The 23,685-nt window shown below is 40.3% G+C and overlaps 1 protein-coding gene across 4 annotated transcripts in view; it reads left to right on the forward strand.

Moving 5' to 3' along the window:
- The window catches only part of NFATC1 (nuclear factor of activated T cells 1), a 154,546-nt gene that overhangs the window by 116,596 nt on the left and 14,265 nt on the right, over positions 1-23,685 (forward strand). The gene's annotated exons all lie outside the window — the stretch shown is intronic.

A 23,685-nucleotide genomic window follows, 5' to 3' on the forward strand; every position in this document is an offset into this window, starting at 1 on the left:
CTTGCAATTTTATTTTCTGTTGAACTCTGAATGCAACTTCTACACCTTTTTTATTTTTGATTTTTACCAAATGTGCAGACATTTATCAAATGGGGCGATCTAAGTAGCAGTAGAAATGCTATAGTACATCCTGACAGTTTATATTTTTTGCTTTGATTACTACAAATCTCATGGTGCCCTTGGGTCCAAGGCTTATACTTGCAGATCACAGCTATTTGCGTTGAATAGATTTTTATAGAACATTTGTGCTTGAAGGGGTAGTTCCTGAAAGAAAATAGTCCTTTTACATTATTAAAACCTGCTGATGGACTGTCATTGTGCTGATGACTCATTCTTTTTTTTTATAGGGTGGGAGTACTAAGCAAAAGACACATAGAGTCTTATTCAAGACGTTGTTTGTTTTGCACAAGGGTATCCTTTAGCCTCACAAGCCAACTTGATCATACCAATATGCTACTCAGGTTTATTTAAAACTTTTTTTTTCTCTTACAGTTGCAATTATAAAAACTAGAACACAGCTGATGATCTATGAGCCTGCTCAACTCCTGTGGACCAATGACCCAAGCGATTAAAACCCTCTCTCTAACCCATACTACAGACTGCTGATCTGGATGTCCTCCTGATCCTCGGTTCGTGCCTTGTGGCTTGGCTTCACTTTCCTCGTCAGCAGACGATAACTACTGTGATGTCATCTTCCACCAAACTTCAAGCCCCAAGTGTTGCGTTGATCTTTTCATCTTCTGGCTTACGTAGTGCTATCACCAGTACCCTGGGCCTACAGTCTCACCTAGGACTTCAGAAGCCAGCTGGAGGTGTTCCCATCCATTACCAGGAAGTGCGCGGATGGTCTATAGTTGTGCACACCAAGTTCTCCAGAGCAAATCAATCTCTCCATCATGCTGCAGCCGCAGGTGAGTCAACATCTGAGCAAGTAGCTGTTCCCTTGGCTTCCAACATAACACTCTTATCCCAACAGTCCCTCTTCGCTCAGTTCCATCCGTTTATCCAAAGTGCCAACCCTATTTGCAGTCTTGCAGTCCATAGACTCACTCAATACATAATGGGTCAGACAGCAGAGCAACTCCAACTGCCGTGAAGGTTCAAAGAAGAAAATGATGTCTTCCGCTTACAAAGACCAACCACTTGTCATTGTCCAGAAGTTGCTATGTAGGAACAAGTAATCATTTATTTGGGCCCCTTGTCCTGTACTTGATCAAGCGATGAACCTGAGGAACTGTGGCACCAGTGTGTTACCATGGATGCGATGGTTAAGTCTTCCACAGTCTGTAGAGGTTTGCCATTCAACCATATTGCTATATCAGTGGAGTTCTTTTAACCACCCTTCACCAATTCTGATGGAAGAAAGTGCAAATTAACAGCTTATTGTGGAATGGTGCAGATATTTTGTGCCTGTGTATGTTCGTCTGTCTGACGAAAGAGTTCTTTTAATTTTGTTTGCCCTAATAACGAAAGTGTATTTAATAAGCATTAAATGCTGGTTAGTACACTGTTAGAGCTAAGTCTGCTCTTAGGTGACCCTTATTGAACTGTAGCTACATTGCAATATTCTTAACCTATATGCGGTGCTTGGGTTTCTTGCCTATGCCTACACTTGTGACCAATGTGGTGATGGCTCAGTGAAAACATATTTAACAATTGTCCGGTTCGTAATTGCAAATGAAATTTCAGTATACTACAAATCATGCCTAATATGCCGAACTAAAGGATATAAAACTGCTCTTATTTCAGCCTGAGAAAAACTCAAGAATTTATAGAAACTGACGGCTATGTGGTCCTTCAGCTGATGGCTTTACAGTCGGGTTAGCATTGTGCAGCCTAGTGGCTTTTTTCTTTAGTTCCCTACTGCCTTGGAAGATTTGTAGGCCAGCTTGTAGTTTTTTAGTTTTTATAGATTTTATAGATATATACCCACACGCCACCACTCAAATGTTAAGAATGACTGTTGTGATGAACTTGTCAGACTTTGGTTTCCAAAGATTTATTAACAGAACATAATTAAGAGTGGTAATCTGGAATTTGATTATATGACCTCCCTGAACTGTGATTTAACACTTACCGCTAAGTATCCCAGTAGTATTCTGAACCTTCACTTTAATGCAATATGTGAGCTCCCTTTCAATAGCAAGATATTTTTATATAACATACTATGCTGTTTGGAAAAGGAATGTCTTTGAAATTTCTGTATTGAAACTGATTGGTACCAAGAAGCTTCTGAATGTGATTGTCTTTCAGCGAGAAACTATAACAAAAGGACACTTAATTTTACTTTTTTAATATAATTTTGGGGACTGTTATTTGATTTCAAAATGCATGTATACTTGTTGAATTAGGATAAAAACATTAGTATTTTGGGCTTGAATAACAACACTTTTGCTTTTCAGTTCTGAGAAAACATCTTTCCTTAATTAGAGATCCATAATCAGTTACATGACAGACAAATCGAAGGAATTTTCCTAATTAGGAGTACAGTTCATTAAAGTTTTACATGGCTGTTACACAACTTCACTGCATTTCTTTCTATGCTGAGGACAGGCTAGTCTTCATATAAACGTTGTCCATTTTTTCCACATGCATACTGCCATGAGAAACAAGATTAAAGCTGATGCATCCCCCAAAATGAAATAAACAAAAAGTAAAAAACCCCAATTCAAATGAAAGATTGATAGAAAACAAAGATTAGCCAGGGTGGGACTGATCACAAGATTAACATCTGGGATCTACATATAATAATCTTGGAGATTCAATCCATATTCAGTAGCTGTCATGCAACTATGCCTCCAGAAAAGCACCACATTACCCCTCCACAAATTATACCATCATCCCCTCTCTTCCTTTTTTGTATTAATACAGTTGATTTATTTTACAACTAATAAAAAAATTGAAAGGATTACTTTGGAAGAGAGAAGTATAGGAATTATCAGAACTCTCTCATTCTGAGTCATGCTGATAGGCTGGGCAATTGGTGCAGTCCCACTGGGAGAAAACACCCCTCAGCATTCAGAAGGGTTCTCTGCTGCGCCCCATTGGAGGGGCATGGTTGGGGCTCAGGAATGTTGGATGTAGGGATGCACAGATCTACTAGCCAGAAACCCCCTCAGTGAAGAGGTGCACAGCAGTCTACAGAACCTGTTACAGCTCCTAGCTTGCAGTAGATGTCACAGGTTCTACTCTGTTGATGCTCTGTGTTCTGGAAAAGAGAATTTCATTTCCCCACCCGAAGCTTATTTTCTTTTGACATAACACAAATGACTTTGGCACAGTAGTTATTTTGCATTCCCCGATCACTGTAGCCAGATGATAGAATCCATACTTCAGTATGTATCATGCTATTTCAAGCCATTCTGTGACCAGCCACAGAACAAGAGATAGAGAAACAATCCCTGCTTTTCTTAATAGTAAAAGACAATACATGACTCCATTGTTACCCTACTTCCACAAATTAAGGATCACTCTCTAAAAGTGGTGGTAGCATAATTATATATATATATATATATATATATATATATGGGACAGAGGAAATTCTCCCATCGCATCAACATCTGACTCCCAGAAATGTACCTGAGAAACTGACAGAACTTTTCTCACAACTATAATGTTATGTCTCCTTTCCCTACTCATCTCCTTCTTTCCCAACTGATTTACACTGTTTACTTCCCTTCCTGCCAGTGGCAATTTTACTGCTTCTTATTATTTTTATTATGTTCTATGTGCTAGTGCCAATAATAATGTTTTTGTTTACATAGGGATTACACTTTACATTAAAAAAACAGCACAAAATTCACGTTTCATCAGTGCCACTTCGCACACTATCAGTCCCTTACTACGGTTAATCAGAAGTTAAAGTAGTAGTAGAAGTCTGTCCTTTTAGGGTTGCCCCATCTTCCCTAACTGTCTCATTGCTTGCAAGTGTAGTGAATAATTTTTAAGAGGTTGTTTCAGTAAAGAGCCACCTTCTCATACCCAAAGACAGATTATAGAAGGATGGAATTTTGACGTACAGGCACAGTTCAGAAGGGCAGCTTGGTTACTGCGACATCTCTTGGTTTCCAGTTATATATTACTCACCCGAGGGCCAGATTGTGATACCTTTGCTCACAGTGAATAGTGCATTATTTCATTAATTGTTTCACTGAAGTAATTGGAGCCAATTGTAGGTACTAATTGTAGGTACTCACCACTGGGGGTAAAGATATCACAAAGTGGGTCTGATTAACTAGGAAAAAGACCCTTTTGTTTGCTTTTGTTTGGCTGCAGTTAAAAACAAACCATCATCATTATTTCCCATTAGTATTTTATGCATCTTCAAGTGGTTTTTGTTGTTGTTGTTGTTGGAGAATTATGTAGACTGTATGTATTTTGTAATCATATTTTGAAGGTGGAAAAGCAGAACTCCAGTCAGACAAGGAATAAGGAGACAATTTCATCTTTATTTTTAATAGATTAAAAATCACCTTCTATTTATAATTTAAACATTGATTCACTCATGTCTCCTTCAAACTGTTATAGCTAATTAAACTTTGTTTGTACGTCTTCGTGTGAATAAACAGTACAAAATCTGTAAAAATAAGTTAATTTTAATGCACAGCATTCCTTCCCTCCTACCCAAAACACACCACCCGACTCCTCCTCTCCCTAAAAGTAATTTAGTAAAATCTAAGAAATCAAAACCAAAGGCCCTACTCTGTAAAAGGAGACATGCCAGTGATTCCATGAAGCCCAATAGCAACTTTTATTGCTATTGATTTTATATGGAAGGCGCTCAGATACCACGGTGATGGGTGGCAGTGTAAAATCCTAAAATAGATAGACAGCACGCTAATGTGACCACAGGACAAATTAAAAATCCAACCCTGGTTACACAAAGTGACATTTGATTCAGAGTCTCACAAACTTGCCTTTTCTTTTTCTGGTTTGATTTATATGTCCCTAATTCTAATACATTTTAAGTAATCTTGGACCTGGAATAAACAGAAGTTTTTCAGGTTCAGCCCATGGGATCAAAGCAATATTAATTCATTTGGTCTGGAATAATTCCAGACTTAGGCCATCTACATCACAGAGGTCCTTCTAAAAAAGCAGTCAGTGTGTGCATATAAATATATGCACTGTATATGATGTTTCAGTGTTGGTGTAATGATACTCAGCTAACATGGTATAAAGAAAAAACCCAAGGAGGCTTCTATTTTGGCAAGTAAGTGTTGGTCTTGGCAATTTCATTTTAAACAAAAACCAACAGTAGCCACGTGGGCTACTGATTCGATTGGTAGCCTGTTTCAGTACATGAATATCTGTCTCAAAAACATTTATAAAACCCTTGAAACTCCTTGGAAAATCATATGAGCTAGATGTGAATATATTACTAATATTGATGTGTGTCTGGCTCAGTTAGCACTCTTGTGTCACATGATGCTGAGATTTAATCCCAAACAAGACTTTGACTGACTCCCAATGCTGACACTGCCGTAGTAAGGGCTGAGGTACTGTTCAAGGTGTTGTCCTTCAGATGAAAGAGTTAAAATGAGCTTTTATCCCTGTCTCTGTTGGTCATCCATGAAATTCCATAGAATAAATGCCCTCCATGCCCTGACCAACAGTCCTTATTCAGTAATGCAAGTGGTAATGTCCAAGACACTGTGTGTGGGAGATATTGCTGATTGCCTAATGGCTTCTCCCTTAGCAGTATTGAACTCGGGGTCTGATCCGAAGCCCAATAAAGTCAATGAATATCTTTGATATGAAAGGTGCCTTATTAAAAGGAAAGACATATGTCCCAAGCAGAGACTCCCATACTGGGGAAAGGAGAAGATTTCATGAATCGCACGAGAATCTAACCTGGGAACAGCTCAGATACTAGGGTGATAGGAGCTATAGAAAACCCTACAAGACAGACCGACAGCTAAACACAAAATCTCTTCTGTTAAGTGATTTATCAGCAATGAGTCTTCGATACAAAGCCAGGCAGAAGATTGTTCACAGGGCTCAAGATAACTGCCACATGAAGGAGAACTGGGCCCAGGACTTGGCTTGCCAGGCCACTGGAGTACAAATGAGCTATACAGCCATTTGCAAAACAGGGCAGAATTATCACTAACTAGCCAAAGAGTCAGCTGCTTTGGGGAAATTAAGAACTGACCTGAACTTTTGCCCATCCCTGGAACCAAACATTATTTCATGTACTGAGATGTGAATGCTCGGTTAATGTTTATTTTACACTTTTGTATGCTTTTCCTTCCTGGTCCGAGTCACGACTTGTGCCAAAATACCGCAAGAAAGTCCATTCTGATGGTATTTTCAGTTCAGCTTTGCTGACCAAGATGGCTCAGAGAAGTTTCCAAATTTTTGATTGCTTTACTCAGATGTTAGAAATAACCCTTTGTGGCCATAAGCAGCTCAGTAGAACTTAGTCTGTGGACTGGACAGGCCTTTGGTTAAAATCAAAATAGGGGCAGCCAAAGTGGCTTAAAGTCATCTTCCCTGCCCCCACTTCCCATTCCTGTGCCTAGTGTAGCTTGGGTAGAACAAAGAATTGAGCCCAAATCTTCATATTGCGAGGAGAGAGAGAATTCAATTAGGTGTTTTAATGCCAAGAAACGTCATTAGGGTTATGATTGGCACCCCCGCTGGCTGATACATTTTTTAAGCTGCAGCAGAATGACACTCAATTGTGAAATTATTTCCTGCCGTTAAAAACATCAAAGAAATGGCTTAGCATTCATTGGTAATGATATCTCTGCAAGCAAGGGGGAAACACATTGGTACCAACAGGAAAGGGATTTCATTGTCATCTGTCTTCTCAACACATTTTGACAGTTATTATATATTCTTGCTCCCGGTTTTCATTTTAATTAGTACTGAGACAATAACAAATATGTTTTAATACAAAAACAATATTTATGTTTTGAATAAAGGTTGTGCTTGAGCTACAAAGTTCAAGTTTGAAACTTGCCCAAAGCCTATGAGTGTACCTCAGACTTTTGGGGTAACATTCTGGCCTCACTGGTTTTTAAATTTGTTTCCTAGCACTTTTTCTTTGGGTCTCATTCCAGGTGCTATGGACTTAAGAACTCTCATGTGCTGCTTTGAAAGTTAATTCCTCCCCTCCCCCGTTTTTTGTTGTTGTTGTTTTTTAAATAATGAGTTGGCTTCTGATCTTGATGCTATTGGATGTGTATGTTTAACTCCCTGCATAGTGACGAGAATATATACATCATAAACAAAGAGGTGTCTGAATTTTTCAGTATGTGGCTGACAGCAGTTACTGATAACACATCATCAGCTTCTTTTTAAAACAAGTAGGCTTTTGCCCCCATAATTATCTGCTGAGTTTCATCGTTCTTTGCCCATGAATGCACTCTTTTCAACTTCTTTTTTTTTAATCTGAAAAAGTAAATTGGGAGCATTAAACTCCCAATAATAAGTAAAAGTGGCAAAACCACTGGTAAAGTGTTAGTGAAAGCTGCAGCCTCCCCAGCCATTTAATTTTAAACATGGCTCTTTTAAAAATAACTTTTGCAGTAAAAGTTTAACTCGTGGATGTAATGTGAGCTATTGCTAATGTCATTCCCATGAATTGCTTATGTTGTCGCACTGTTTAGATGTCTGACAAGTCCATATATCTCTGATACAGTATATATGAAATTCGGTTGCCTCTAAACCATATGTTCATTTTTTATATCCCTGTATATTTCTGAAGTGCACGTGATTTGGTGATATAGTTTTATTTGAACAGGAACTGTAGCAGACAGAATTATTCTTTTGCTGAAATGTATCCTTTTTCATACATTTCAGCTTTGTGATTAAAGTGATTGGCTCTCAAGGCATTAAGTTTAGTCTGGTGCTGCCACAATTATGCCTTTGAAAACTTCAGCGTTCACTCTCTGATTTCCAGTAGTCCAGATGTCATTAGAACAACATGCAGGTAGTCTACAAAGTCCAGTAATACTGTCTACACTTCAGTCTGGATATGAGCTTTCCCTCCCTCCCTGTTGGCCTGGTCTAGCAGCTCTGGGGAAAAAAACCAAAAAGCTTTCCTCATGGAAAGTTTTACTAAACCTGGCCCCATGCTTGAGTCAAGACCCGTCTCGTTTCTAATGATAGTTGAAAATGTACATGCTACTGTGGTAAAACATGCTGTGTCGTTAACATATAGGATGTAGGTGATATCTGATGGGTAGGAGAAATAACATAAAGGGTCAGACCTTTAGTGGACATAAATGTCTGAGTTTGAGTGGTAGACCATTAAACTAAACCATGCCTGGTCAGGATAGCAAGATTGCCTTTTCACTCTTCATAGCAGTCTTTGTGAATAGAACCTCCCTGGAGACTCACAAAAAGAGAGCTTCCAAAACTGTAAACGACAAAAACAGGTGTCATTTCCTGATTCCGCCCAGTCCAGTGCATGCAACCTATTGGTGCTAACCTTTTAGATGCTGTGTGTTGTGAAGTCTAATGGTGAACTTTGTTTTTATTCTTTGAACATTAACACAAGGTCTTTAAGAGGCCAATTCTTCAAGGTGTTGAGATCTCTTCTGAGATTGGTTGAGTGCCCTCAACTCCCATGCACATTCAGGGCTGCTGAATGAGGGTATTTTGCAGGGGCAAGGGTGAGCAGGCATCCAAAAAGAGGAAGGTCTCAGTGGGCAGTAACTTGCAGTAGGGATATCCTATGGTATTTTTAGTGTTCAGGAAACACTACTTGCATTGTGTGTGCCTTTGCATTAAACATTCCAGGCCACTAAGTGCACGCTGAGGCTGTGTCATACTGCGTCTCTTCAAACTAAATACCAATTTCACTCTGCAGCCCTGGTACTCCCTGTGCAATTAAATGGGAAAAAAATCACGTCTCACTTCTACATCTTATTCATTCTCTTACTTCCATAGTAATGGATATTGGCATTGGTGTTTCAAACAGGAAGGGGTTTTTAACGTTTTCTTAGGTGAGCTGGGGAGAAGGACTTGCTGCGCTTCAGCTTCAGTAACATTACGTCTGCTTATAAGCCTGGCCTGGTGCCAAAGAAAATTTGTGGCTTGCAGAAGCAAAGACTTTCCTGAGAAAGCTTTGTTCGGATGCTAGCGCTCATTTTTGGAATATGATATTTGTTTAAAAGATTTCTGAAGAGTGTCACCATTGAGCTGTGCAATGTCAGCTGGTCAGAAGTTATCATGTGAGCCACTTAAAGTCCCAGTACTCTCGTGCCCTGACCCGTCTTGACAAAAAGTATCTGGAGAAGTTGTTTTAGAAAGAACCCTTTTCTCCATTGACTTGGAAATAAAAGAAGTAACACATAGATCCCTGCTATATCTAGCAGGATTTAGATTTAACAAACATAGAGCCCAATCCTGCCAACACCTAGGCATATGAGGAAGTTTACACCTGTAAATAGTCTAATTGACTTCAAGAAAAGTGAACTTTGCTACCAGTTAGCAAGCTGTAATGTTATTAGATTACTAAAAAGCAAAAGATCTGCTCCTATTCCTGCTTAAGTCAACATTCCCTTTGGTTTCACAGGGAGTAGACCAGGCCCAAAGCTAGCAGTTAAAATGCATAATAGCCACATTCATTGCAATCTAGTTGTTGATAGACAGTCAAAGACTGGAGTCTCTTTTGGGAGAATTGTATGCAGCATAGTTGATTGTTTCATCTACATCTGCTTGACAACTGTGTTTTTTCAGTCAGACCTTTGGTACAGTAATAGACGCTTTTTGCTTGCTTTCTTTGCAAGGCTTTATGGCAGCACGAGCATCAGTTGTCCTCAGTGAGCTACTTGATAGGGTAACTCCTGTTCTTTCCTGTCTCAGAGTTTTCTGAGGGACTCTAATTGTATTGCCTCCATAGGGGAAGCTGTTTTCCCTGAGCTACCCCTGTGCTAAGAGGTGGTTTATCACAAAGAATCACTCCCTAGGCCCTCCTTGTCCTCTGCATCTGGGAAAGGCTGCCCAGTCTTAACATTGTAAATATCAGCAAATAAGCCATGTAGTGGGAAAGCGTGGGCCTATATCTCTTGGACAAAATTAGCTGATTTCAACTGCAGACCGAAGAGCTTGCCCTGGGGCTTTGCTGGGGTGACAAAGACAGACTTTGAGGTTGAAAAGGCCTTTTAGTGTGGTGTGGGTTGTTTTTTTTTAAACTTACCATAGCACAAAAAAAAGTATTAGGTGAAGTGAGATGGTGCTGAAAGAATATACAAACACTTGAGTTTTATAGTCCTGGAGCACCATATTTGTAGTTCCAGTATTTGGACTACCTTGAGAAACATGCTGCAGGTCTACAAGAAGGTCATAATCAGTGGATCAAATCCTGCAATTTTGCCTTGGGTTATAATACACAGCCTCTAAGCAAAATGTAAGGAAATGGGCCACCAAGTTCTTGTGCACAACCTTTTTTTTTCATCTCCCTGTAAGCAGAACCATGGTTGTTCCACAGAATTTTGGCCATAACATATCCAGATAGGAAGGGCGGAGGCAGGATTTCAGGCTCTGTTCTTACTCAGCCAAACCTCCCCTGTAATATGGACTTCAGTGAAAGCTTGGCCTAAAGATTTGTAGGGTTTGGACAGTGGACTAAATTCTGTCCCCGTGTTAGCGTTTTGAGGTCTGTGACGTTGAACCCGACTGGTAGTGGAATGTGACCCACTTTGACCAGTTGAGAGCAGAAATTCATGGACACCAAATAAATAACACCTACTAGAGACTGTATAACACAGAGAGGGAAGAAATGCTGCTGCTGCTGCTTGCTTTTGTTGTTGTTGTTATCTCTGAGGTTTGCAGAAATATGAAAGTGCAAAAGATTTATTAGAAATAAAACTAAAATGATTAAAATAAAATAATAATATATGGAGATATACCTATCTCATAGAGCTGGAAGGGACCCCAGAAGGTCATCAAGTCCAGCCCCCTGCCTTCATTAGCAGGACCAAGTACTGCTTTTTGTCCCAGATCCCTAAGTGGCCCCCTCAAGGATGAACTCACAACCCTGCATTTAGCAGGCCAATACTCAAACCACTGAGTATATAAATATGATCCCTCCCCAGATCATATTTATATACTATTGAGAGCCTTTCCCTCACGGATTTGAATGTGTATGTGGAGGAGGGGGGATGTCTTTCCCATTCATGACTGAGCTCGTTGAAAATTCTCCACATCTATTGAAATTCTCCACGTGTATTGAAAATATGAGGCCAGACGGATACCCTGTACTATGGACTTTCTGATGTCCTTAAACTATTCCCAAACTGAACTACTGGATGGGAGTTCTAAAACTGGCTCCACACTTTCAAATGCAGATGACTCTATTACTGAATGTTTTCCAGACATTTGAGTATTCGCTAATCAACTGTTTTCATGGAAAATACAAGCCAACTGTAAAGATTATTTCTTCACTAGTATTAATGAGCTGTTTTCAATCTTAATTGAGAATAAATTTGAGCTCTACAGCATTCCAAGATTTAAACATAGACTAATTACTTGAAGACTTTTACCTCTCTGCATCTGGATTATCCATTAATGACCACTCCAGACTGAATTGCTTTATAATAGAGAACCATTGTACAAGCATTACTAGTGAGATGAAATGTGCTTGTCTGACCTAAAATGAGGATGTGTTATAATCTAATGTCAAAAGAGGCTTCAAGGAGAACTGTTATTACTCATGATGACTCATTTATACTGCTTGTTGGTTTTGTTTATTTTATATTTAGGTAGACAGATAGACCGTTTCGCACTCCATTAAACGTTCTGTGGCACAAGATTATGTGGGCCTGATTCTGATCTCTCACCGGTGTAAATCAGGAGTAGGTCTGTGGAAGTCAGTGGAGAGATACCAGTGTAAAACTGAAGTTCAGAACTAGGCCAGATGTCTCTTCTTTGGCAGGAGGGTCAGCCAGAATGCTCAGAATCATGTGGAAATATCCAGAGTGTTTTTCAGTAGCATATATAGTTTGGGAGGAGGGGTTTCATACACAGAGGTGAATTTGGTTTTTGTGATAAAGACTGATAGCCCTGGCTGTAGCCAGGTATGTTTCTCTCAAGCACTGTGCATGGTTCTCTTTGAAAGGGGGCTTCTGGAGGCAGATCCCACAGCCCCAGCTTCAATCCCAGCCTCTTTATGTCTATTTAAACCAGAATAAGTGATGGAATTATTACTTTGTCACACATGAATGTCAGTAAAATTGACTAGAAAACTTACCGGAAAAGGGAGAGAAGAAAAACTGATTCCAAGACAGAAAGTCTTAGACTTCAGCAGGAATGTGCACTCCTAAATGATCATACACAAACCAGCAATGGCTGCTCTGGAGGACTTTCCAGGAACTCAGCAGCTGCTTCCAGCAATCCATGCTAGATGTCTGCAGCCCAGACCAGAATTACCACAACCTGTTCCAACTTTAGACTCAAAACTAGAAACACTGGGTGAGATTCTCCGTTGGCATGAATCAGCGAAGCTCTATTGATGTCCATGGAACCGTGCTGATTTAGGCCAGGTGAAGATCTGGCCCATCCTCTGCTAGAATGACAGAGACTGAGGAGAGCAGCTCTTTGTAGAGATGTTAAAGCCTCTCTCTGCCAGCAGAGAATTTTAAGTGTTGCAGAAAGGTTTACAATATTTTGATGATAAAACTGAAGACTTGGGGAAAGGTTACATTGTTGAAACCAAAGTCTAAGGTTTTGCAGAGGAAACTGAAGGAAAAGACTGGGAACCAGAACATCATTTTTTATAAATCAGTGTAGCAAATGGAGATATGCTGATGGGAAGGCATTTCCTCTATTGTTTTGGCAGTCAGGTTGGTTACACATTGAGTGATAGGCCAGATTTTCATTCTATGTTCAGCATAGCTCCATTGAAACATGCATCTGAGTCATCCTGTTGTCAATCAAGTTTATAAATGTTTGTAAGATCAGATCTGCGTGGCGGGACCCTTGTATTCAAGTGAAGTCTGACTTAAGTGGGGTGCCATGCTGGGACAAGGATGTAACTGCAGTATCAGGCCTTATATTTGGTGACGGCTATAAGACTGCGTGTATGTGTGTTTATATATATTTACTCTATTTGGAAAAAGATATCTCTATTTCATCTATAGTATCAATATTTTTGCCATAATGCTGTAAAATGTAGATACACATTGTAAAGTTTAAAATATATGGCTGGTTTGGCGGTGAAACTACGAGTTGGTATAATTTTAGGGGAAGTGAGAGAGAATATTAATTAGAGGAAGGGGAAATAAAACATCTCCATTAAAAAGATGAACAAGGAAGCATGAGATGTGGGAGGAGTAGGGTAGGATAAATGTGAGTGTGGCCAGGGAAATGGATATACATCTGAGACTGCACTAGTGAATAACAATAGCCTGGGATTTAACTGCTATGGAAAATATAATCTAAAGATGATCATTTCAGTGGGGGGGGGGGTAATGACAGGGGGTGCATTGAACATAAAAGGATTAAATTAAACCAATGGGAATAAAAAAACCACATGAAATTACCTTTATAGAGAGTTGTTGGCCTTAGCGTGTGGGTGGTGTTGGTGTTCTGTGATATACAGAAGGTCAGACTGGATGATTTAGTGGTCCTTTCTGCCTTTAAACTCTATGGCTCTGTGACTGATTGTCACTGACTTCAGGTAAGTCCAGGATGGACTCACATCATCCCTGCTTTGGTCCCATGTAAGTCACACAGGAAAAATGATTACAGCCAGGAGCAGCAATGGCCAGAGAGCCCTGGTAGCATGTGTCTGTGGAGCAGCACTGCCAGCAAGCAGTGGCAGAGCCACAACAGGGGTGCAGAGCCTCTGTACAGATGATTTTGGCCTCCTGAAGATATTTGGGGATCCATCTATGGGGCAGAGAAGAGCAAACCTCCTCCTCTGATCCTGGCAGGATAATTTGGTGTTATCTCTGCATGGAAATCCTTTTGAGATATCCATGTACAAAGTTCCCTCCTACAGCTTTTCAGTAGGAAGGTACAATGTGGCCCAAATAACTCCAAAATCTGATAAAATGGTGGAAAATTATTCTTTGAGCAAACAAATAATAATACAGTCCAGTCACACCTCACTTGCTGGCAAGCACTCAAATCAGCTTTAAGGGGTGTCATAGGTTTACTCCCCCACTTGGAGCTTTTGGGTTCCAAGATGGGGACCTGCATGAGCTCCTCTAAACTAATCCTAGTCTAGATCTGGTCCTGCTGCCACCAGTTACGTTTAAAGTGGATAACACACTGCCTGTTCCCCCAAAACTCTCCCTGGGGAACACAGATTCAATCTCCCTGAATCTCAACACAAAGGGAAGCAGCCCACTTCCCCCCCCTCTCTCTCTCTCCTAGCCTACTCCGGAGAGATACACACCGATTCAACTCCGTGAATCAAACCCAGGAGGAACTCACCCTTCCCCCCTCCCCTTCCCCTGAATTTCCACAAGAGAAGGAATTAACCAAGTCCAAAGAAAAGAAAAGAGTTTATTAAAAGAACAAAAGAAAGTACACTATCTCTGTAATACCAGGATGGAACAATACACAGAGTCTAACCTATAACCCTGGAGAGAATTCCCCCTCCCCCTTCTTTCTCAGTAAAAGCAAAGTAACAGCAATCAGGAATAAAGAATTTATCCAGCAAACACACAATTGCAAATGTAGAAATAAACTTATAATACTAGTACACCTTTCTAATACTCACTAGACTGAATAGATGAAAAGTGCTGCAGAAACGTGGGAGGACTTGATTAAGATGACTGGACTCCCCTAGCTTACAAGGGAGACTCAACTCAAAACAAAGAACACAGGAAAAAAAACTTCCCTCCACAGAGATTTGAAATTATCTTGTCCCTGATTGGTCCTCTGGTCAGGTGTTCCTCAGGTACTGCTTGTTAACCCTTTACAGGTAAAAGAGACCTTAACCCTTAACTAACTGTTTATGACAAGGGGTCACATACATAATAGAGTATTCACACAAAAAGCAAAGAGAAAAACAGAAAAAGTAATTTTTTCTTGATTAGATGGTTCATCAGTTAGAAAACATGTAAAAAAATATTAGAGATGCTTATTACATGAAGGAATTCTAGATGAGAGTAAAGACAATTAACCTCTGGGAGGCAGAGAATGCTTTAAAATGTACTAACACCAGAGCATATAATTGGAGGAATGAAACAAGAAATCTCCTTACTTAGCAGCTTAAAAAGATGAAACTCAAAATGCAGTTAGGGCCTGATCCAAACCCTATTGAAAACTTTCCATTGACTTTGATCGGCTCTGAATCAGGGCCTTAATATGCCAAATCAGGGAAATAATAATAATTGTCACAAACAAATGAATAAAAGTTTTGCAACATGATTTTCATCTGAATTCCAAGAATTCATTATAGAAGGATATTTAAATAAGATAGATTTATCCTTCCCACCATTAGTAGAGAAAAAAATTAGAACTTGAAAAAAAAAGTATAACGTCTGCTTAAGTTTTCAAAGCTATATTTAATATTAACTCAGAGAAAGCACCTGGACCGAATGGTTTGCACCAGAAATTCATAAGTGCTTCCAGATCAAAATCACCCTGATACTTACTAAGGCATTCATCTACATAACTGAAAAAGAAAGCTCTTCTCAACAGTTCAGTTTAACTACTACTGGTATCTCTGTCTTAAACCAAGCAGAGAACCAATGAAATGTGAATAATCTCCTTGAACTATGACTGTAAAATATTCCTGCAAATTGAAGCTTTAAGGCTTGAGAAAGTGTTAATTAAGGCCCCTTCTGCAAGCTGTTGTGTGCAAGTGGAGCCCTGTATCCATATGAGACAGCTTGCTGAATCAGGGCCTAACCTTGTATATTCAGATCACACAGGCTTTGTAGCAAGGACAAATTTATTGGAATAATAAAAATTACTAAGGACTCAAACAACAAGAAGAAAGAATCTAAATGCTGAGAAGGCCTTTGATAAGGTGGAGTGGGATTGCCTTCTAACAACACTAAAAACTTGATTTATTTTTTATTTTTTAAATGGTTTAAATCAATATATAACAAACCTATGGCTAGAATTAGAAACATAAACATATCATCCTGCTTTTGTTAGGAAGAGGGTTCAAACAAGGCTACCCACTTCCTCTCCTGTTACTTTGTGACCTTCTTGAGAGCCTTTTGATCAGCTAATTTGAGATCATCCAACAATGTCTGGCATATTGGTGGTTGAATATAAAACAATGCTTTTACTGTGGTTAAATTTGGCTTTGAGCAAGGGCCAACGCAAGTCCTAAGTCTTCACTTAAGCTCTATTTAAAGGAAGGACGTAGAGTGATTCATAGGGCTTGTGAGGGCCTCTGAATAGGGCTGAATTTCACTCTGTATTGTGGATGATACTCTACTTTACAGCACAATCCCTAGTATGCCCTACATACTTTCATTAACTGAAATTTTAAACTCAGCAGGATACAGAATTAAAACAGGAGGGAAAAAATGATAAACTTAAATTGAGAGGGCCACACCATTGAAGGAAAAACATAAATTCTTAAAATTATTTTAAGAACTCTTCTTCAAGCTAGCTATGTATGAATATTTTTTCAAGTTCTAATTTTTGTTTCTTTGCCAGTGGTGGGGAGAGTAAATCTATCTTATTCTAAATATCCTTCCCTCTCACATAAAGTGATGGGAATCAGAAGTAACTCCCCTGAAGTCAGTGAAATTACAGTGTTTCATAACTTGTGTAAAAAGAGACGAGAACCAGTCCTCCTTGCTTTTATTCCAATACGTGATCTCATATACATGTTAAACTATTTCAAATAACATGCAATGGTAACAGAAACAGTGTATTTAGTCTCACCTGGCATATTTGCTTGTATTCATATGGGCCTGTCCAAAGCCCACTGGAGTCATATTACGTTAATATATAAAGGTTAAGGGCATATAGAATAATATGAAATATGATCTGTGCACGATGGGGATGATGTATAGATACTTTGGGGGCTATCACTTTGACTGTCCTAACTTTCTGTGCCTTCAAAAAAATGTTTTTTAAAAAAATTATTGTAATTTCCATAACACACACGCAGCACTCCTACGGAGTCAACAGAGTTCTAACTGTGAGTAGTACACATATTTTCAATGGAAGATATACAGGCCTGATTCTGATCTTCTTTATTCTGAAGTAAGTGGAGTTACCATATGCATATTTTACACCAGTGTTCGTGAGATCAGAATTATACCCACAGCCTACAGAATGTTATCCGGTCCAATGGTCATATGTTTCCATTAGCACAGCTTAGTATGGGCATTGGAAGTATCTAAGGCTAATTCATTCCTTTCTCAAGTCTCTTGAATTTCTATTTTCATTTTCATGGCCTACAATATGGCAACCATAACATCACCTTAATGTTTTTTCTCATTGAATGTGGGATCATTTGAGATCATTCAGTGCTCTATAATGTTTTTCTTGCAAGCAGAGATCCTTATACTGTATATGGACAAAAACTGCATTGCAGCTATCTACAGCCATGACAAAGAGAGAATATTAAAGCCTCTAGCTCAAAACATTCATCCTTGCTAATCTAGCCTGCAGAGACATTAGCTAATCAAGGCTTGATACTCAGTACAATAGGACAAGTGCAGTAAAACTACCTCTGTTATCCTAGTGAGTGCTAAGAGTTATCATTCCCATGGCCAAATTACAGGGTTTGTTTTGTTCTAACAAGGCCCACAGCATACAGGACTATCAACCGTAACAATGAATCTGATGTAGTGTGTGTGTTATCAACTCCCTAATAACTGTCTCTCTCTCTCCTTTTTTTTTTTTTCCCTTTCCCACCCCATTTGTGTGAATTTGTCCCCTGGAACTCTTCTCTATCAGGCCCCTGCAGCTGCTGTTATTTTAGATATGGCAGGAAGTAGGTACCGGAAAACAGCAAGAGCTCACAGCACTCAGAAAAATCTAGAAATTCCTCTGCTTTACCCAAGGCTCTGGCTCCAATCAAAGCCAGTTTAAAAAAAAAAAAGGCGCAAGCAGACAACTGTGTCTGGGCTGCGTATGTCAGAACTGAGGTTTTAGCCATCACCTTCTGCAGGGTACTCCAGAGTTATTTGATACGGCTGTGTAAATCACAGAGTACTTGGCTCGGAGAAAAGTTCCACTTCAGTTACACTGTAGAGGTGGAACTGACACGTGTGCAGAACTGACTTCTGCTTGCACAGTCTTTAACCAGCTGAGAAAACCCCCTTTTGAGTCCCCAGAGACAAGTGCTTCTAAAAGCTCATCCATTTTTATGCTATCCCCTCTCATGTCCCGTGTACACATAAAGAGGGTCCGTTTACAGGTTCGTCCAGTGTGTTTCTCTAAATGCATTTAACATCGCTTAGAAAAATACACTGGCCCAGGGTACTGACGGAAAATACATGGCAAAGTCTCTAAAGCAGAAAACTTACATCACGATTGTTATTGTTATTTGAAAGTTTGGATGGAATACTACTTAATCTGTTCACTGCAGAAATTTGTAGCCATTTTGAATACATTCATTTTTGAATCAGGCTACTTCTAAAAACTGACTGAAAAAACAAAAGAAAAATGTAAAAAAGAAACAGACAGTTGATGGGTAACCCCCCCTCCAAAATCTTGCAATTCAGTAAGGGATCTAGTAAAAAAAAAAAATTAACCACCCCTTAGTCCTCCAAAAGATGTTACCTTTAGAGCTGTGGGTTTTTTAATAAAGAAATCTTGATATTTGACACAGCAGATAAGGAGGAAGACATCCGCCCACAGACATCTTACACCATTAGCAATCTAGTTAACATCTGTAAATGTTTTAGGGAGAGAAATTACATTTTAAGACATTTCTTTTTTAATTGCAGTCTCCAGATGAGATTTGTTAGAGCAGGGAAGTATATCCCGTAGCGACTGATGTCAATAGTGAGCAGTCCCTAAAGCCAGCCAGGACTGGGAAAGCCATGCTGTTTGCTGCTCTTGGCACAGCTCCCTGCTTTCACAATGTCAAATTTAGACCCGCCTTTATATGCACTTTCAATTTTTTTTCCACAGTAGCTGTTGCCAGCAAGCTAAACTACCGTATATCACTCAGATTTAAGAACCTAAACTTTAAAACAAATTAAACTCTTGTTGACATTGTAATAAAAATCAGAATCGAACTGAACAGCTCGGTAAAAGTGCACTTCAATTATTTTATGGATTTAAGATTGTTTTCTAGGATTCCCAGACTCCCAATACAGCAAAGTTATTTCCTCTTGGCAGATCACTGGAAAAAAAATTGTTCAAGGGATAAAATTATGTGGCAGACACTAGGTTGAAGCCTAGAGGGAGGAAGTGGTGTCTCCCCAGCACCTGTAAATATTTGCTCTGTGTCTTGACCAAAAGAGCCTCTCATCCATACTCTGAAAAAAAAAATTCAAGGTATTTATTTCATGAGTAACAAAAAAAAAAGGCTAAAAATGTTCATCTGGCGAAACTTGGCTCTTAACTATGTGTCTACGTGGTTTTTGAAAGAAATCAGCAAGATGAGTCTGACCCACCCTTTAGAACTCTATCCAAGTGCAGGTAAATGCATGTAGTGCATTAACTCCCTATCACTAGTGTCTATTCATCTTTCATCTCTATACTTAGCAGTAATGTTTGATATTCTTTTTATATTTTTTTTCTATTCTGTAAACTGGAAACAATGGAGGTTTCCACTGGATTAAATGCCAGGTTTCCATTCTTTATAACATTTCCTCTCAAAACAATTTGGAATGAAAGTATTTCAGATATGTGAGTAGACAGAAGCTACTGTCGATAATAATTTGTTAAATTAAATACTGTTTCACAAAAGGTGTGGTGTACTGGGAATGCTATAGCATAGAGCAAACACAAATCAGTCTACACAATCTTTGATCAAAGCCTTTTTTGCAATCAACTTTTTTTTATTACACCAATAAAGTACCTTCTTACTTTTCTAGGGCCCAAACCTGAAATGTTCTGAGTTCCCAATTATTTCTGTGGGAGTTGAGGATGCTCAGCACCTGATACGATCCTGTTTTTACTTCCTGTCACAAGGTTATTTCTGAAGTTAGGGCCAAACCTTAGACACTTGGGCTCTAAGGCTATGTACCTAAGTCTATATTTAGGCACCTTAACTAAGTGCTCTAGTTTTCAGAGGTGCTGAGCATGTGGAGCTCCCATTGGAGAGTTGGGAGCATTCAGCACATTTCAGGAACAGGCCCCAAGTTTGTCATTATGGAGATTCTCTATGTCTGCTGTATTAGAAACTGGAGGTGGTTATCCCTTCCGGTTAAACTTCTGAGTCCATCACCCCAATTAACTTAGCATTCTGATAGAGGCATCCAGTTTTACTCATTGTGTAAATAGATTTTTTAAAAGAAAAGGCTACTCATATATTTTTAAAGCTCTTTCAGACAATTTTATTGCCTAAATTGTCTCTAAGTCGATCAAAGTGCATGCAGAATTCCCAGTAAGTTTTTGTGTACTGCAGAATCATAATCCTTGCCAGGGGAACCCCATTGTAACTTTTCAGATCCCAACATGGTGAGATTTTTGAGTATTTCCAAGTGCTCAAGAAATAGCAGGACAGATCGTTGTGGCTGATTGTAAGTGATTGTTTAGAAATTACAGTGCAAGTGTTTTGAATTATGTTCCAGCTCTTGAAGTGTGCTTGAAAAAAGAACATTCTATGTCTCTCTTGTTCAAGTGCCTTTTTCCTAGCTCTTCAAAGATGGAAGTCTTGTAGCAGGTTTGTCAGTGATTAGATCATGTGGCAGAATAAATCTCTCCTGTGAATATCAGTGCACTCAGCAGAGTTCTGTATGTAATGCTTCAAGCTAGCAAGATAGGGTGGTTAGTTCTTCGGTTCTTACCAGTCAATGGAGCTTATTGAGTTTCTGCAGCCAGATCTGGTGTTTACTATATGTCAATATCCCCATACAACCTTGTCAGTGCACACTAAGGGCCATTCGTTGGGTCCAGACAAGCTATGCTTGACGACAAGACCTGGGAGCTGGAAGGAGGGGCCAAAGCAAAGCTGTTTTATCACCATCGCAATTTCCTAATCCTGAGGCCTATTTGGCCTCCAGAGAAAATAAGAGCCACTTCAGAGCTGTTCTAATTTGTGCCTGGCTGCCAAGGAGAAAAGGTGTGCAGCAACACTCTGGTCCCACGCACTCTATCCTGGCTATGCCAGTGGGGAGATCCTTAGCTGATGGCTTTAAAACCATGAGTGTGATACAAAGGGACCTGGGCGGTCTGAGGATCTGGTCTCTAGGTTCGGATTCTGTTCTCCCTTGCACTGGCATAAATCCAGAGTAACTCCATTCAGGTCAAAATTTGGGCCAAATCCTCTGGGCCAAATTGACTAAAATGAGTTATATTAGTAGAGATTTTTACCCAGTTTAGTTACCTAGATGTAAAACTGCTGTGAGAGCAGAATCAGGCCCTTGAATTTTGCTCGTGCAAGGACCACGAACAGATAGAACATGTATGTCTCTTAGAATTCCAGGGGTTTTTAGTAATTGAGCTTTCTGTGGTTAAAACAAAATCCCATGGAATTAAGTGTAGTTCATGTTATGGTAAGGGCCCCGTCATCTTGCTACAGACACTTCGCCACAGACATCTGGTTTCAGTGACAACCTCACACCACTTTTGTCACATGACTCTTTGTCTGTGCCATTCCCGCCAGTACATATTTCCAATTTTAACTTCTCGCTCTGGTTTTAACGCCGGATAGGAATGACATACTCATGACCAAATGACTGTGACCAAATATTGTGTGAGGTTTTGTCATCTATTCCCCAACATGCTGAAAAGTGAGTTGCTTCTGCTTCTCTGACATACCATCAACTCAACAATCTTATTAGCCTTTTTGCACAGGACAGCCCATGACTACACACCAAATCATCAATGGCTGTCCTCTCATCTTCAGACAGAAGAAATTATGTGCTGAATGTTGACAAACAGAATCAAGCCTTCAGCATGTATTTCTGATCACAATGACAACCTCACTCAAAATGTGCACGTGACATTTTGTTTGCAGGCACTGCATACTTGCCAGCACAAACACATCAGTGGTTTGGAAGACACATCAGCACCCAGCCTTGCACTCCATAAGGCACTCTGAAATCATAGAAGTATAGGGCTGGAAGGGACCTTAAGAGGTCATCTAGGCTAGCCCCCTATGATGAGGAAAAAATAAGTATACCTCCTAGACCATCCCTGAGAATGGGTGTTTGTCTAACCTGTTCTTAAAAACATCCAGTGACAGAGAGCCTTCTTTCTGTATAACTTTGGTAACTGTTGTAAAAGCATCTAAAACTAAACCGAATTTGAGGGCTTACCCCTTAACCTGCCAGGGCCCAAAAGTGGAACAAATGCACGACAGAGTCCCAAGATGAGAGATACCAAAAATCCCTGTTAATTCAAGAAGACCAAAACACTGTTGGATTCATTTCTTCTCATTTTAAATCCTCATTTTCATAATTCTTTATTACTGATGTAAGTAACTTTCAAGAGCAAAAGTGAGGGGATGCCAAATTTGTGTGTAATGAAGGTGATTTTGCGACTAAAACAAGTGGAGAAGCTCCTTAGAATGAGATATAGTGGAGAGACATGATTTGGGACAAAAAGAGGAAGCCTACCAGGGTTCCATGACTCTGTAGCTTATAAAGTCTCTGGGAGACTTATGATTAAGGCTACGATTTAGTCACAGCAGTCACGGATTCCATGACTTTATCGGACCTCCGTGACTTCTTCCACTTCAGCTGTCAGCCGCTGAAGCCAGGGCTGGAGGCGGGACTATGAGCCCCATCCCTGCTGCAACTGAGGCTGGATGCTGGAACTAGGACCCTGCAGCCCCTGCCCTGCGGTTTGCAGGGGCGGGAGGCTGCAGCCAGGCTATGCACCCCTGTCCCACAGCTGCGGCCAGCTCCAGAGCAGGGGGCTGTGCGCCCTCCCGCTGTGCTCCATCCCCACAGCTTCTGCTGTGGGCTGCAGCTGGGGCCGTATGCCCCTGCCTAGCGGCTGCAGTAGGTGCCATATCACACCTTCATGGCATCCCAGAGCCCTGCGCCTTCCCTCCCCCACCACCTCCCGCTGCTGCCTGGACTTGGCAGGGCTGCAGCTGGACTGTGCGCCCCTGTCCCGCAGCAGTGGCCAGCTCCAGAGCAGGGGCTGCGCGCTCCCTGCTGCAGTCGCTGGAGCCGGTGCTGTGTCCCCCACCATTGCAGGGGGTCTCAGCCTGTCAGTCGCCGCCCCACCCATGGGACTCCATTCCTCCCCCTACTTAGCCCTGCCCCCCAGTTACTTTTAGTAAAGTCACAGACAGGTCACTGGCTCCGTGAATTTTTGTTTATTGCCCGTGACCTGTCCGCGACTTTTACTAAAAATAACCGTGACAAAATCTTAGCCTTACTTATGATCTCCTTGCTGAACTCCTTCCAGTGCAGTTGCTGCAGTGTCAAGCCTTTGATTTTTGACTACTACAAATATCCCAACCATAGTGGGCTGCTGTACTTTGGACCTTCACAGGCCATCTTTTCAGGACACCTTTTCAGCCAGGAGCACCTAATTACAACTTTGCCTGAGCAACTACCCATTTGTACACACAAATGTCAAGAGTGTGTGTGTGTGTAAATTTATCAACCTTAAAAATATCTAGGTTTAGCCTTTATGTAATCTACTGCACACATTGGGACAAATGTGGAC

This window comes from Mauremys mutica, chromosome 2 (assembly GCF_020497125.1).
Source record: "Mauremys mutica isolate MM-2020 ecotype Southern chromosome 2, ASM2049712v1, whole genome shotgun sequence".
Lineage (NCBI taxonomy): Eukaryota > Metazoa > Chordata > Testudines > Geoemydidae > Mauremys > Mauremys mutica.